This window comes from Drosophila nasuta, unplaced genomic scaffold (assembly GCF_023558535.2).
Source record: "Drosophila nasuta strain 15112-1781.00 unplaced genomic scaffold, ASM2355853v1 ctg14_pilon, whole genome shotgun sequence".
NCBI lineage: Eukaryota > Metazoa > Arthropoda > Insecta > Diptera > Drosophilidae > Drosophila > Drosophila nasuta.
In genome coordinates this window covers 695292-713428 of record NW_026869386.1, presented here as the reverse complement: position 1 = coordinate 713428, position 18137 = coordinate 695292, and the positions used below count along the sequence as shown (strand labels likewise).

Sequence of the window (18137 nt, the reverse complement as noted above, 5' to 3'; positions counted from 1 at the left end):
CCTCAGTTCGTTGTGCGTAAATGAATGAATTATGACTTTCACATACAGTTGATATATATATATATATAATTAATCGTAATTATTCCCCTATTTCCAAAATATCCTATTGCATTCACATAAAGATTATATTATATTCAAAACATCAACTTGTCACGATAGCGACCAATCGTAGCAAACAAAAAGGTTCTATTGCATTCAAATAAAGATCATATTCTAAACATAAAATCATCGCGGCGGCGACTAACGTCAAACAAAAAGATCCACTTCACGCAATTTGAGGACTCAGGATTAAAACACATTACACATACATATGTATGTTAGCTCTAAGTCGCAATAAGAAGTTTTTTGTTCAAACTCAACATATTGTAAAGTCAGTTTTTAAAGACACTTTCCTCAGACAAGACGCGTAGCCCACTAAACTTGCAATACCAATAAAGTTCGTCTACAAGTTATTTAAAAATAAAATCGTTTTTTTTTAACCTTCGCGTTACGCGAAAACATAATTATTGCATTTGCTTTCCCACAAAGTCATGGCAACAATATGCCGATTTCCCTGTTAACTTCAATATAATAAAATAATACTAATAGATTTGCAATTACTGACAGTAAAATATTATTATACCCGCCACCTTTGTTTTTTTTAACAGTTTTTTTTACATTTTTCAGATAACAATAGCATTTTATAAAATTAGACAAAATAAAAATTAAATTTATACAATTTTATTGTTATCTGAAAAATGTAAAAAAAAAATTTAAAGTTCAAACTTTATTTAAAAAGAGTTTTTAAATAGTATTTGCAAAAAAGAATCACGACTTCATTTTAATATTTAAATGTAAAAGATCAAAATTAATGCGCAATTAGTTATTACTTCTGTCAGTAAGATAGAAGGGGAATTAAAAAATGTAAATCGCATTAAAAAAAAATACGGACATATGTATGTATTCTCGAACGGGTATCGAACACAAACTATTGCAAACTATTAGCAGAACTAACGCAGTCCTTATACAGCCACAATTTAACTGCAAACATCTAAGACACGAGCAATTGTTGTCGTCTTTATTTTCGAGACTTTCGTCTCGGCAAAACAAATTGACGTGCGCTAGCTGCTTGTCTGCGAGGCAACTGCATGTTGCAAGACTTCACATGCCAATATAGGCGAGCATGTATGGTAGATACATACATAAATGCAACGCCATGCGCTTGCGCCTGCTTATCGTTCCGTATTCAATCTGCGACTGAACTGAGTGTGTGAGAGGAAGGTTAGTTGCAGCAGCATCAGTAAGGTAAAATATCCGGGCTGATTGTAAGAGATAGACACATAACATCTCCAATTGTATATTGATATGCTTTTAAATTGAAGTGCTGATATTGGTCACAATTACTTGCCACCAGATGACTTGCATATAACTGCGTCGCAGCCTCTACTGTTTAGGGTTGCATGATATTTTAAAAATATCGTATCAGTGATATATCGTTTTTCAAAAATATATCAAATTGATAAAAATATTTATCACCCAAAAATATCGATATATCAAGTATTTTTGATATTTAATTTTTATATATATTTTTTTTTTTTCATTAACCAAAATTTAACTCCAAAATTATATATATGTATAATAAATACATAATTATTTTTTTTTGTGTATATCTACATATTCATCTGCATAAAAACATATATAATCATTATTTTATTTCGCCTATTAAATCTCTTACACGGAATTCCCCAGAAAAACATTAGACACACGCATGTGTGTATTTCCCCGAAATTGTGAACCCTTGGCACAATTTCAGCGAAATACACACATGTCACTTTTTATGATTTAATTACCTTTGTACACTTTAGATATGCGTCCCAATGCCTGTTTTTAAGGTGAGACAGCAAGTTCGACGAGTTGCCGTTCGTTTTGACAATTTTCCTGCAAATGTTGCAGGTTGCAGAATGATTTTTAACTTCCGAAAAAACCTTTTTGCCGCGACCAATTAGGAAATATCAAAAATATATCAAGAAAAAAATCGCGATATTCGATATATCAGGGTAAAAAATATCATGATATAAATATTTATTTTTATAAAAAAATATCGATATATTGATATTTTGATATATTATCAACAACCCTACTACTGTTTTTCATATCGTACTTCTATAACAGATCCTTAATGTACTGTGTATGAGACAACGTGATTTCTTTCATTCTTGTCTAAATGTCTTGTCCATTTCAACTAAACTATCTGATGGATACGCTGTACAGCCATTTGCCATTTGATGCAAAAACAGATTCAAAACTATACTCTAAGGTCTGTATATTGATCAAAGCGTCTCATCATAGTTAACACGATGTTGCTGCGAACATCAATTGTCAACGAATAGCGACCTTCTGTATGGCTGAAGGCAATTTTGCAAGCTTACAAGACTTGTGCTCCTTCTCTATAGCATCACATCAATGCGCAGCATGTATACCATTGATCGACTACTATGTAGAAAAAGTTAACGCGTCTGTAACCATTGCTTCAGACTTGTCGGTCCACAGAATCTTTGGTTCTATCGCATTCTTGTTTTCATTTGCATTTGATTTAGTGCTCTCCTGATTGCTATATTCATATTCTTATATTTGAAGGCCTCCATTGACTTGACGGTGCAATATAAAACAAGTAAGAAAGCTACAGTCGAGTGTGCTCGACTGTGAGATACCCGCTACTCATTTTCAATAAAACCAAAATATTGCAGTAATATTCTCAAAACATACTAAAAATAATCACAAAAACACTAAAAAAATATATCAAATGGTATATTTGCGTTTTTGCCCATCCATACAAAAGTATTTCTCTAATAACTTCGACAATTTGTATCTGATTAATTACTATACATTCACAAATTCAGTGCTCGATTTTCACTTGTACCAAGTGCAGCGTAACATCTGGTAAGCTCGCACTCCATCATACATATACAGGCCTCACAAGAATGCACAACTTTTGGATTTTTGGTCCGAAATTTACGATGGAATTGTTGGCGAGTGCTAGATATAAAATTATTTCTCAGGTTTGGAATTGTGTCGCCGAATTCAATCAGTGCACTGTGTTCTTCCAACTTCGTAAATATCTGTTGATCACATGTGTTGATGAGCACATGTGGGTTGTAGCGCCGCTACTATAGCACCAGTTTCCAATGCTTTTAACAAGCTGAACTGCTTTTTTTCGTATTTTTCTTTTTTGCATTACTTCTATGCACTTCTTCTAAGTGCATCGCACTTATTTTGCTATTTGCTCTTCATAATTTCTCGCGAATGACTTTAATTATTGGATTTGTGTCCCTAACTTGCTCAATTCGCATTCCAAGTCGTGCCTGGACCAATAATATTTGAAGCATTCTCTATCAGAAAAGCTCTTGGTAGAAGTAGATATAAATAACACATGTTGATTTGCATTTACTGTTTACTCGCAAGTGAGTTGTTAAAGATAGCTTACACGATTCGCACATTGTATATGTTAATATTAATTCACTGCTAATACTATATTTAGACCAATTGCATTTGCTTCAATGGTGCAAGTGTTTACACCAAAACTTCATCACGTGAACTGTTTTAAGATTTTAAAGTAACGAAACTCCCTTTTACACCATAATAAGCAACTCGCTCTACAGCGATCATATTCGTATACAAAGTGGTCAAATTCATCGTCTTGGTGATTTTCTTTAAGCTTTTTTTATGCCTCTGTCTCTTTCCTTTCATTTTTCAACTTTGGGTTTTTTTTAAGAATTGCTAAGCAATTTAAAAATATTTAAAGGCGCCAAAATTAGCTATTGGAATAATCAGCTGATTTCCCTCAATTTCGCAGTTTGTTCATTTATCGAACACCAAAATACTAGCCAAAACACGACAACATTTTCAGAATCATTTCTGCATGATCAATGGCTCCATTAGAAGTCCATCTCCTACACACAGTCCTTTATGAAATGATGTGGAGGATTGAACCTTAACGGAAATTTCTGTGATGCAGCCGCAACAACATTAAACACATTAATAACATTCCGATCATAAAGCGCTCTGGCGATAAAATAAAAATAATGGTCCCAAAATGTAAATGGATTGCAAATTTTATAATAAATCATAATTCTAAAACGGAATGCACATTGTTTTTATGCAAGTATTCACTCACTGTGATGTAGTCAAAGATTTGATACGAAACTATTATTTGCAACATGCAATTTGTTTGATTGATATCATATGTGTTTATTGTATTTTGTTTTTATTAAAGTCTGCGCGTGCGATTTTTTATACCCGCTACCATCCTATATTATAACATTGTGCCGGCAGTAAATGCAAGTAACAGGCAGAAAGAGTCATCTCCGACCCTATAAAGTATATATATTCTTGATTAGCGTCGACAGCCGAGACGATCTAGCCATGTCCATCTGTCCGTTCATCTGTATGATCACTTAGATCTCAGAGACTATAAGAGATAGAGCTATACTTTTCCATAGCACTTGTTATGTTTGCACGCAGATCAAGTTTTTCAATTTATTACCACGCCCACTTCCGCCCCAGCGAATTGACAAAACTCAGTCAGGTATAATTTTCACTCTATGGTATATTTTAAATGTATTACTATATAATTTTACCAAATATACCACTCGGTGTAGTTTTAGTTTTTTTGCCGTTTTATTTTAAGACAAAAAACCGCACTGTTTTGCTTTTATTCAAAATGGGTAGCGGGTGGCACGCTCGACTTCCTACTTGTTTGTAACTCATTTTATTTATGTTAAACATGAAATTAAAACGTCGTGAAACGACATTATTTGAAGCAGAAATAGGCTTAACAGGTTTCTGGTCTATCTATTGCTAAAATAATCGTAAAATCAAGAGAAAGCAACCAATTACCTTATTTTTTGGCAATGAGCGAACACACTTATAATAAGAAAGGCTTTAAGTTTTGGCATAATTATAATTATATTATTGTGAGAAAAATAAGGGATCTATTTAAGTGGCGAGTGTAAACAAGATAATTTATTATTTATTTAGTAGATCTTTTTATTTTGAAATTTTCAAGCATTCTAGATTATATTTGTTCTGAATATTATATTTGTTGTTATCATAGTATTATTTATTTTACCGTTATGGACCATTTATGTATATTTAATTATTATTTTTTTATTTGTAATTATTATTTTCCTGTTGATGCTTTGTTACAATTGAATTTAATTAGTAAGAGGGTGGCACACTAGACTCTCCCCAATGCACATCTACATAATTTTTAGGCTACTTCATATGTGTGTGTCTGTTTAATAAGCAATGGAAGGTCTGCACTCTTCTAAATGAACCGAGCAGGGTTACGACAGTTACATTAGCAGAGGAGAGCACAAGCCCATGCGCAGATTGCTTGCTTTTGTAGATGGCGAGCGGAAGCATAATGAAACATTTTGTTTGTTTATGTTGCGGGGATTTTTATGATGCGCCGTTATTATCTTCAAGTTCATAAATTATGAACAATTAAAATGTTTGAGGGTATCTTTCAGCACAGCGCAGATGATGCTGCATGTTAATCAAAAATGTTTGCATACGTAATAAACGGGAAGGGTAAAACTACCCTATGTCATAGTCATGAAAAGGAAAACTGGGGGTGGCTTTGCTACGGCTGTCACTAACTTCACATCAAATTTATGTATTGATTGTTAAACACTCAAATATGCCTTATGTCTAAGCCACATATGTACTTTACTTACATTACATATTATTATGCTCACTCTAATTCTCAAAACGTATTGAAATAATTATCTAGACACAATGTCGGATCCACTGAGATAGAAACGGAAACTATCAAAATCTGAGTTAACGACAAGTCAGATTAAATATCAAGCACATCAACGTCTTCCGAACTTAAATTGAATGTCATGGTTTTATTATACATATGTAAGATGATTAGATGTTCATTTTCTATGAAGAATGCAAATTCCACAAAACACCAGAAGCAGTTCTTATCGCGATCTTCACGAGTACCGACAAATGGTTGCGCAAATACTCTCGATAAATCAGTTAAAAAATGCCAAAAAATTTAAAAATAAGTAAGAAAGCTACAGTTGAGTGTGCTCAACTGTGAGATACCCGTTTCCCATTTTGAGTAAAAGCAAAATATTGCGATATTATTCTCAAAATATACCAAAATAATATACCACAAAAATAATTTTAAGAAATATGCAAAATAGTATATTTGGTATATTGATATGATACTTCATTCAAGATATTTTACAGAGTGCCAAATTTACCAGATTATCAGCCAAAGTATATAAGACCCCAAGTAGGCGTTTTTGCCCACACAAAAGTATTTCTTTAATAACTTTGACAATTTTTATCTGATCGCATCCAAATTTTCAGGAATCACAATTATTGTATATACCAAAATCCGACTGTAGATTTAAAATTACGCTTGCTATTCGATTTTTACGGGGGCGGAAGTGGGCGTGTGGAAAAATTTGAAACAAACAACAGTCTCTATACTTTATAATGTGTATAAATGAATGTATGTACAAAGAGATGTCTCGGACTCACTCCCATTTCTTGTCGCTTCGGCATTTACTTTAATATGTGAGCAGTGCTACCAGATTCTGCTAAGCAAAAACAGCAAGATTTAAAATAAAAAGTTGCTAAACATTATGTGGAGATTGTAAAAAGAGTTTAATCAATGCAATCTTTAGATTGTATTTTGAAAAATGTATGTATCATGATCAAAATCACTATATTACCTTTCGCGGAGTTCGAATTTAATTCTTTTATTTTCTTTTCGAAATAATGCTATCATAATGAGGTGGTGCAACTTTGGTCTTTATGCCATTCTTAAACTAGGCCAAAGTCAATATAACGATAGGAAATTGACAGACTCATATCATAATAAATTTAAAGAAAATTTCCATAACGGAGTTAAATATCTATACCGATATTTTAATCATCTATTATTAATCGGAATTAGCTCAAAAGCAAAAATGTTTTACTAATATGAGTATGCTAAATAAAACTAAAAAAAATTCCAAAACTGCCAATAAAACAAAAAAAAAAAAATAATAATAAATTAAAAAATTATGATAGCATATAAAAAGGTATAAATTTATTTAAAAAGTTGCTTGAAATAACCTTATTGCTAAAGTGACAGCACTATATGTGAGTGCGTCTATGTGATAGTCAGAATTAGTGATGGTTTGCTAACTCAACTATCGCGCACTCGTTTGCTCTCGCAAAACACACATAGTTTAGTTGCGATTTGCTTTTGCGTTTGCAATTGCAGATGAACTACTCTAATACGTCTATGCGATTGACACGATCAGCGAACGTTTGCTTTGTAATTCGACTATTGAGACAGGATTATAATTTTTTTTTTTGGACAGCACGTGTTACTTTCTACTTCCGTCGTCACAAAACAAAAAGAATTAATAGCAAGCTTAATTTTAATGTTTGGGTCAATTTTTGATACTTATTAAACAACTAAGAAAGTTGCAGTCGAGTGTGTTCGCCTGTGATATACCGGCTACCCACTTTGAATAAAAGTAATGTGATTCCTGAAAATTTGGTTGCGATCAGATAATGTTCGAAGTTATTAAAGAAAAACTTTTGTATGGGCAAAAAACGCCTACTTACCAAGGGTTTTATATGATTTGGCTGACAATCTGGTATATATATATGGCACTATATAGTATAACTTGTACTTCATTCAATATACAAATATACAATTTTACATATTCTTGTATTTTTGTGGTATATTGTTTTAGTATATTTTAAGAATAATACCGCACTGTTATTCAAAATGGGTTTCTCTTACTTTTCATTTGCAAAGAATAGTTTTTCCAAAAATACCAGAATTACTTAGGCTAAAACTAAATTTGTTAACATTGAAAGCTATTAAATACAATTTTTTTATCAAATGGGTACGGAGATTTCTTCTGCCTGGTGCATAAAAGTACTCCCAAATAATTTGTGCCACTAACTTCTTATACTGACCATAGGGAAAAGTATGTAACAGGCAGAAGGAGGCATCTCCAATGAAGTAAACATATTCTTGACCTGCGTAAACAACTGAGGTGATATGGTATAGCCATGTCTGTCTATCCGTATCAACACTTAGATATCAGAGATAGATATAATTTTATTTGCAACTTTTGTTATTTTTGCACGCAGATTAACTTTGTTGTAAATTTTTGCCACGCCCACTTCCGGCACATTGCAAATTATTCTATTATTTATTTTTTTTGAAAGATGGGTGTGCATAATTTTAATTGACTTAAGCAATTATGTAATTAATGCAATTGAAAGGATCTTTACGCGGTATTGGTTTCTTAATTTAAAAGTAATTATAATTTAATCAGATGAGCCGGTTATTTAATGTGTCTCTGTGTATGTTAAAATTTTCAAAGGACGACAAACTCACAACGGTAACGAGTTGAAACAGAAACACGCTAAGCGCTCTGTATTTAGTCCAAAAGTCTGTCCCACTCTCAAATCTCAGTAGAAGTCACAGACGGCGTATCAACAAAAACAACACTAACTCTGCCGTGTGTGCCGCCGTCGGCGGAAGTACGCGTATATAGTACGTGTAGATGTATATATATACATAAGCATATGTACATACATATATGTACTTTTTGCGGAAAGAACACGATTCTGCAACTTTTTGGGCTTTGTGTTGTTTCTGGTTATTTTCGTTGTTTTTGTTGCATCATAGCGATTCTCGCACTGATTGTTAAACACTAAAATCGAATTACTCGTAAACTTGCATTATTGTTTTTGTTGTAGTCGCTATGCTGTCCTATTGCCGCATTTCCACACGTTGTACAAATTTCGCCCGAATTTTTTTTTGCCGTGAAAGTCGTAAGAAATAAGCAAACCGCACAAAACTTTTAAAGCGTTAAATTTTGTTCTGCTCTTGTATCGTGGCTCCTTTCTTAATAAAACTTGCTTAATCGTTTCCGTAAGGATTATTTTCTCATAGAAAAAGTTAAAAAAAACAGCTCATTGTCGCCAAAGTTTAAAATGTCGCGATCATTGGAAAGCCTGATCGAAGTGATAGGCGACTATTATTATTATTAAATATGCTATTTGTCTTAGTATTCTATTTTGCTAAGATTATTCCAATAGACATCGTTGCACTTATATGGTATTCTACTTTTGTTTTTATATCAACATCGACAATACATATATGCTTAAAGTGTTTCAATACATTTGAGTTAAACTGATATGATATAAAGTATTTGAAATAAGGATAAGCAGTTCTTTGATATAATATTGAGATTGGGTAGCTTAGTCGTAGTTTGTATAAAATTTAAATAAAATTCTAGTTTTATGAAAATATTCAAAACAACTTTTTTCACTTAATAAAATATTTATCTTCCGGTTTATTAAAAACTAAAAAACTATTTAATTTACTCATATATTTTAACTGACTCCTTCTGAAGATAATAATGACCTTTTATTTCATTTCATTGTTTCACTAACAACGCGCTCACCTTAAAAATGTGCCCTAACTTGAAAAATAGTTCTTTAAAGTTTTATTTGCCTATTATTAAATATCACATTGCAGCTTCAAACATATGTATCTATGCACGTCATATACTGATGCCCAGACACTCACAAAACAAACCTACATTCTCATTTTTACCGACCGCATAAACCACACGCGCGCATTGAAAATCACTTGAAAACTGTTCGTTGCGTGCGACATCGCTGCACGAGTCAACAACGACAGAGGAATCCATTGATGTTGCGTCAACAATGTTGCTAGTTGGCAGCGATGAATAAAATACTACTCATTGCCGTACAACATCGCTTGCGACATGTTTGAGTTGGATATGCTTCATACAAGTTTGAGATTCTTTTCTTTGAGTTGATGGTGACTTTGTTAGGAAATCGAGTGTAGTAGCAAAATTACAGATGATGATAAATAAGAAAATGTAGACGATTATCGATGATTTGATCAATGCATCTCTTATAATCTACGAAATCCTGTTAATATGATCATGTTTGTGGTTCAATGAGATAATACTCGTGAGTTATAAAATATATATAAATAATGAGAACGGTGGTAAATATAAAATATATGTCACAACTTATCAAATATGCTAAGTAGTTAGTTAGTAGAAAGATAGGAATAGTATTAATGTTCGATTCGATTTTAAAATTACAAAGAAATATATACTATTGAAATAATTCTAAGTATATTTTAATAATATTATATGTTAACTGTGCGCATTCAACCAATGTAAGTAACAGGCAGAAGGAGTCATCTCCCCATATTGTATATATGTGTGTGAAGGGATGGCTTTGTGTAGGCTTGTATTTTGGTATGGATATTTATTTTAATATTGAAATACGATGAAATTATAATTAAGGTACACTTGTTAAAATAGATCTTACTTTCGCGTGCTTTCCCTTCTTCGCTCCTTTTTTAGAGTGTGTGGCCACATAGCGTATGATATCGATAAAACGATAAATGATACCGTAGCACTCACTGCAGGGCTTATGTGGCACTGTAACAGTTATGTTGGTAACAGCTTCTGTTACCCGAGCTTTACAGTCGGCCTCTCCTAACAAATCGCAGCGTCCTCGCAAGAGTCGATTGCTGTGATCTCGCCATTGTCTTCTTCTTCGTCTGATTCATCCGGAGGCAGCTGACACCAATGTTTCATTTTGTCTGAAGAGTAGACCGATTTGTAGTGTCTCTGCTTTCGCGGTGCATGGGGGATATCTTCCACTAGATATCTATTCTTGGGCAGCACTTTGGTGACTATAAACGGTCCTTTATAACGTTGCTTGCGAAACAGCCTGTCTTGTTCGATCACATAGTCGTCGTTCTCAGATTTCTTGTCGTTTTTCATCTCGGTGACAATGCTTTTTTATTTTATCGTCTTGTAGTTGTGTGACAAATAGCCAATCGGTCTCGTCCAAAAGAGTCTTTGCTATCTTTAGGCTGGCTGTGTCCATATCATGCGCCTCTTCAAACGGAGTACGGCTCAGTGCATCTACGTGATCCTGATGACTTACTATTTCTTTTTTCGGTTCTGGCACTCTGTATGGGGCTTGCGAAACTATTTTGCCACTTTCAATGATGTCTGCCTGCACGACATTTGTTTTGCCAATACCATGCAATCCAACTGAGAAAACTGTAGAATATTTTTCCAACAACGCATGCATTTTGTCCTTCTCTTCTTGTTTCTCGAAATTACCAAGAAGTCTGGAAAATTATCGCATGGTACTGCTCGGTTGACACTAGACTGGATCTTCTCAAAATCGAATGACAGGTTAGCACTTACGATGACGTCTTGGCCCAACAGAAAATCTTCTGGGAGTATCTCATCTTCGACAATGTAAACTTTGGCGAAAACACTTTTTTTCCATCGATGACTATTTCCAGCTGCATAGCTTCGGTTAATATACATGTACCTCCACAAATGCCTCTGATTTGCATAGCACACTTGCTGTGAACGGCTTTAATTTCTTTGACTACTGACCTGCGCACAATACTAGCCTCACTTCCGGAATCAATGAACGCGAAGTAACAGTGCGAGCTGACAACAATATTCTTTAGGAAGGGCATGTTTAGTTGCAAGGTGCCCACGCGCATTACAGTTGCAGACTGACAATTCTCATTCCGTGCATGAAACTTATTGCACTTGGAACATCTTGTTTTTGTTGGTGGCTTTGGACAAGAATTGGCAAAGTGTCCCGACTCTCCGCAATTATAGCATTTCAAAGCTTCCTTCTGCTTTGCTGACTTAGCATTGACCTCGCCTTTTTTGATTGTCGCTGTAATCTTTTGGTGGCATATTCCTCTTATTCTCGCTAAAACGGCTTCGGTTCATGACAAGTTTTATAAAACTGAATCGCTGCTATGCTATTTTGCAACTCTCGATGCTGTAGACCGGCTCTGACGTACCTGATGACCGCTGCTTCACTAAGCTTATACCGAACACCAAGGGCTGACATACGAAAACAATATTCTTTAACAGTTTCGTTCGACTTTCTCGTTGCATTGGCCATAGTGAAGTGGATCTCTGCTTCGTCTGGTTCGATACCAAACTCGTCGTTTAAAGCTTCGGCAAAGTTACTCCATCGGGTATGCACCACTGGTGATGAGTCGAGCCACATCTTGGCAGGACCCTTGAGGCGAGTGTAGATGGCGAGCAGCAAAAATTTCTGATCCCAATTGTAGGCATCAACTACTTTGTTTACCCGATCAATGAATTGTTTGACAGTGGCGTTTTTGTCACTGGGGTCGAACTCTGGCAAGGTATTCGCTATTTCTTTCACTGGCGCTTGCCTCGCTGTGTTAATTACTTGCTGACCTTGACTGCATACAATGTTTGAATTCACTATTAATTGCTAGCGGTTGCTGGCTGGGAACTGTCGATGTATTTTGTCTTTGAACGCTTATAAACTGGGACATCATCTCCATTAGCTGTCTCATTTCGCCTTCTAGTTTCGAAATAGCTGTTGCCTGTGACGCAATTGCATCTTCTTGTTGACTGGCAAGACTAGCTGCTTGCGGCATCTCAATCTCTGTCGAACCCTCATGCTCGATCAGTCTCTGGATTAATTCAGCACGCGTTCCTGATGTTGGCAAATCCACACTGCGAAGAAGGAATTTCAACTAATCCACCTTAAGATCAGTTATTTTGTGCATATTTTGTCTTTTCTGTTTAGTTCTCTTATTGCGTTTTAATAATTCTGCACACACTCACACTCGTACACTGCTGCTACGTATTTCACAATGTCTTGTATTTCGCAAATACATACACGCACACTGCTGCTATGTATTTCACAATGTCTTGTATTTCGCAAATATACACACGCACACTGCTGCTATGTATTTCACAATGTCTTGTATTTCGCACATACACACACGCATGTACTTCTAGTATGTTCTTTAAGACTCCACCGTCTCTTGGTGTAACCAGGACTTTGAATCCGTCTGCCACGAAGAAATGGAACTAATCCGTTTTTTGCAGTTTTCTTTGTCACACAGACCTTGAGAACACATTTCACTGCAAACTTTCAACGCCGACTATTCTTGCTGGTTTTCTCTGTCTCAATTTTGTCTTTCCTATTTCATCATCCTCAATTTTCACGCTTTCAAATCCATACAACTTATCAGATCCCACTTCTGAACTGTGAAGGGATGGCTTTGTGTAGGCTTGTATTTTGGTATGGATATTTATTTTAATATTGAAATACGATGAAATTATAATTAAGGTACACTTGTTAAAATAGATCTTGCTTTCGCATGCTTTCCCTTCTTGGCTCCTTTTTTAGAGTGTGTGGCCACATAGCGTATGATATCGATAAAACGATAAATGATACCGTAGCACTCACTGCAGGGCTCATGTGGCACTGTAACAGTTATGTTGGTAACAGCTTCTGTTACCCGAGCTTTACATGTGTGTATACTTAATTAGCGCCAATAGAGATAATCGTCTGTTTGTTTGTCCGGTTGACTATAAGAGTTAGAAATATATATTTTCCGACAGTACTTGTTGCTTTGGCACGTAGATCACGTTTGTTTTCAATTTTTTCCCGCTTACTTCCGCTCCGCCAATCGAAAAATGATGATTATTGAAAATTTGGTGGCGATCTGATGAATTTTTTTTTAAAGTTACGGGTATCTCACACTCGAGCACGCTCGACTGTAGCTTTCTTGTTTATATTTTGTCGTTCGATCGTAATGTAATGTCATAAGTATTATATATATATATACATATATATATGTATATATATAAATGTATATATATATACGCGCTCACGCGTGAGAAAGCATTCAAGATCCAGTGCGCTCAACATCTCTCTCTCCCACAACTTTCCACCGCAGAGCCGAGCTTTGCAAGGACTCGGCGGTAGATCTGCAAAATGTCGTCGTCCAGTGTCGATTTACCTTTGTTCACAAGCGGTCACCCCCAACAACCCCAACTCTGTGCGTTTCTTTGTAATAACCCGAAAGTTCAAATATACATATATATGTATAAAATAGAAAATGCGATTGTTTTTAGTCAATTTCGGGAAAGGGAAATTTGGAACTATCTGCGCCACCACAACAGACAGGCCTGGTACGCCTTTATATTTCGTAGTCTACATCCCATATTTCACTGGAGGGGCTCAACATAAAATGGTTTGGTGTGAGGGTGTCCGAGAGTTCTGACCTTAATGGTAGGTACATATATACGTGAGTGGGCGTGTATTGAAAATACCGTCCAGATTAGCGAAAATAACAAGTAGCTCTTTGAAAAATTGTCGGACGCTTTCAATTCATTTCAACTGCTACTATTACGATTACCTTGATTATCTATTACCTATTTTTAGTAGCCCATCTCGCTTTAGTAGTTTACTCTTCCTTAAGCTCTAAACTTCGCTGAATCTTTTGGAGACTGGGAACCTTCAGTTTATATGGAATAAGCATTTTGCATGCTTTTCAAAGTGCTGCATATTACCATGGTGCGCATCTGCCAGTCATCTATATCCCACTGATCAAGCATTCGTGTTCATTTTGTACCGTCATCGGTCACACTTTGCATGGGACCATCTCCAACTGCTTACTATGATCTAGCCAATTCAGAGTTTCACGAATTGCTGAACATTTCGAGCACCCTAACGTATCTAGCTTAGGACGTCTCTTGAGCCTGTCCAAAGCACTGGTTTGTCAAAGTGTGCTAACAACTCAGAGGGGATAAGATAGGAAGACACCAACTGATTCATCCACTCTTCTGGTGTAACCATTTTCCTTTTATTTATCGCTGGGATAAAATGCCGAATTTTTTTATCTTCCGAAATTAGATTCGAGATATTTGAGCTGCTTGATATTTGATTGGAGTTAGATAAGGCCGCTTTGTTCAAGTGGCACAATAGACCAGCTTGCCCTATCTTCACATCTGCAAAGTATATTGTCGTTGCCTTCGTGGAGCCCTTGCCGTCTGTGGAATCCTTCAACTTAAGCTGTGAGTTCCACTGCATCGGAAATTGTTTACGCATAGTTGTTGTTGGAGGCTCTGTACTGATAAATCGAGATAGGTCACTGCCATCACGATTATTAAACTGTATCACCGCGAATCTATACGCGTGGCAATGATACCTGATACCTAATGACGAGGAACCGTTCTAAACCTTTATCATCATATTTGACCCAGCTCAGAGGCCGGCTATAAGCCCTTTTGATTTTATAATAGACCGCGAGCGAACTAAAACAAAAACCTTTTTTGCTAACAGACGGAGAAAATATTTGAGAAGCCAAGTTATTTTTACAACCATTGATTTACAATCGCCAAGGCCGAAGCTTACTTTGCAAATTTTAATCATTTGAATAACAGTTGAGATGTGGAAAAGTAAACAAACTCAAGAAGAAAGAAGATTAATTTTAAATGAATGTGAGTAATTCACTAATTGACTTAATTTGGGTTTTGAATTTTATTACGGAACTCCTTTTGAAAAAAATCTGTGAATTGTCAAACATTTGAATATGTCTCACTGTATTTCCTATTTTGTTTTTCAGATATTATTTCAACCTTTTGAATGAATGGCTATTTAATCTTTCAACTTTAACTATACATTTTCCATTCACATAACTAAAGCGCTTGTGGAAAACTGATCTACGCATGGATAGAGACAGTCCGCACTTATGATAAGAATGGCGGTAGTCAAAAAGTGCCTAAAGTAACTTATTGCTGAATCATTTAAATTTGTATACCCTCAACCCACAGAGTTGAAGGGTAAAGTTATAATATAACATTGTGCCTCCAGGAAATGTAACAGACAGAAGGAGACATCTCAACCTTATAAAGTAAAGTAAAGTTCGAAATTTATTAAAAATGAGCTAAGAAAAATTTATTTTATTTAAAATAGATTTAAATTTTCCGTTTATATAAAGTATATATGTATATTCTTTATCAGCGTCAACAGCCAAGCCGTGTCCATCTGTCCGTATGAACACCTAGATTTCGGAGTCTATAAGAGAAAATTATATAATTTTTTTCGATAGCATTTGTTATATTTGCAGGTAGATTAAATTTGTTTTAGATTTTTGCCATGCGAACGCGTCGCCATCAGTATATTTTAGTATATTTCGGCAAATTAAAAATAAAAGAGATTTTACAATTTAAAAATAAATTGGTAATTAGTAATCAGTAATAATTCTAACGAATGTGTGAGTAACAAAATTTTTTTATGAATCTTGAATCATAAGTGAACCAAAAAAAAAAAAATATCCTTAAATTTAAATCGTGGTGAGGAAAAAGATAAGGTGCAATATACTCTTAATTAAATTAGGTAGCTCTTTGGATACAAAACTAAGTTCGGTAGTCATAAAAAAATGGTGAAAGGGTTTTTGCACTTTTTAAAGAACAGGCTTTGCGCATTTTGCCGATAAGCGAGTTTTGAAAACTCTAGATCAGATATTTGTGCTACACTGGTTTTATAAAGTAGTGTATGAGTTATCCTTTATACTCAACCATAGATAAATATTGCGCGGACTGAACTGCGATGTATGCCTCGACTGTAGTCTGTAAAAGAGCAAAGAGTTTTGAATTCCTTGATCTCGGTAAGTGACACATCTACTACTTCGTAGATAAAAGCACGTGCAAAATAGATTCAGACCATCGCACTCGAAACCATCCAATTATTAGTTTCCAAACACTGGCCATAAATTTTAACAAAATCTATACTATGCGCCTGTTAGTAAACCCAATTGATGACCCGACCGATTGATTGTAAGACAGACGCTAGACTAATGCCAACAAAAAACGATCCATCTTTTGATCCAGACAGCCTATCTGTATCCAATATATGATGAATGTGATTACAAAATAAATTTAGCATACATAGGAGATGTTTATACCTGCTACCCATAAAGTAGAAGAGTATTATAACTTTGTGCCGGCAGGAAATGCATGTAACAAGTAGAGGTGACATCTCCGACCCTATTATATATTGACATTATTGATCAGCGTTAACAGCCGAGACGATGTAGCCATGTACGTCTGTCTGTCGGTCTGTATGAATACATAGATCTCAGAGACTATAAGCGATAGAGGTATAATTTTATATCAAGTTTGTTTCAAATTTTTGTCACGACCACTGCTGCCCCTGAAAATCAACAAAAATCGAATAACAAGCGTAATTTTAGTGCTAGATCTGCAAATTTTGGTATATACAATAATAATTAGAGTAATTGTCATTCCTGATAATTTGTTTTCGATCAGATAAAAATTTTCGAAGTTATAAAAGAAATACTTTTGTAAGGGCCAAGAAGCGTTCTTACTTGGGGTCTTATATCCTTTGGCTGACAATTTGGTATATTTGATACTCTATAGTATATGTTGTATGTATGTAGCACCATATCAAAGTACACTTGGCCCTCGGGGGTTACGTTCTTAACACGGGGGTTACGTTCCTAGAAATCCTCGTGGATGGATTCAGTACAAAATAAGGGGTTTCGTTCTCAAAATTTAAAATTAGCAGCAACAAATTTTTTTTATTGTTCAAATTTGGTCTGTTTTTATTAAAATTTCATACATTTGTTCAAAATTAACCAAAAGTTATTATGCATATGCCTTAAATAAATGCCTAACATTCGTATTTTCAAAATTAAAAGTTGGTATGAAATTAAGAAAGTTGCTTCATATAATTAAGTAACAGGTTAAACTTTATAGAAACTTAAAAATGTTATAAAGTAAGATCATATGTTTCTATTCATATTAAATTTTAAATGGATTTGGTGGCATTTATAGTATAAGACAGTTTGCTTTAACATGCTTCCTCTTTTGGTGGCTCCTTATCAAACAAATTATTTTTATATATTTTGCGAATATTAGCGCAATATTTTGGTTTTATTCAAAATGGGTAGGATGTATCTCACAATCGAGCACACTCGTCTGTAGCTTTCTTAGGTAGTAGGTGTTTTTGCCCATACAAAAGTATTTCTTTAATAACTTCCGCAATTTTTATCTGATCGCAACCAAATTTTCAGGAATCATAACTTCTATTGTTATTGTTATTATTGTATTTACCAAAATTCGCAGCTCTGGCTTTAAAATTATGCTTGTTATTCGATTTTGTTGATATGCGGGGGCGGAAGTGGGCGTGGCAAAATTTTGAAACATACTTGACTGCGTGCAAACATAACA

General features: G+C 34.8%; 1 protein-coding gene and 1 long non-coding RNA gene across 2 annotated transcripts in view; one reads left to right on the top strand and one right to left on the bottom strand.

Annotated features, from left to right (window-relative positions):
• Positions 1-8902, bottom strand: part of LOC132797543 (protein madd-4) — a 109440-nt gene extending 100538 nt beyond the window's left edge. Inside the window, 1 exon segment of the mRNA XM_060809290.1 lies at positions 8408-8902. The gene's annotated coding sequence lies outside the window, so the exon portion shown is untranslated.
• LOC132797544 (uncharacterized) lies at positions 1170-15694 on the top strand. Its single transcript, XR_009633697.1, has 3 exons — positions 1170-1260; positions 15226-15383; positions 15509-15694. It is a non-coding gene; the product is annotated as an uncharacterized LOC132797544 (long non-coding RNA).
• Positions 15695-18137: the final 2443 nt, after the last annotated feature.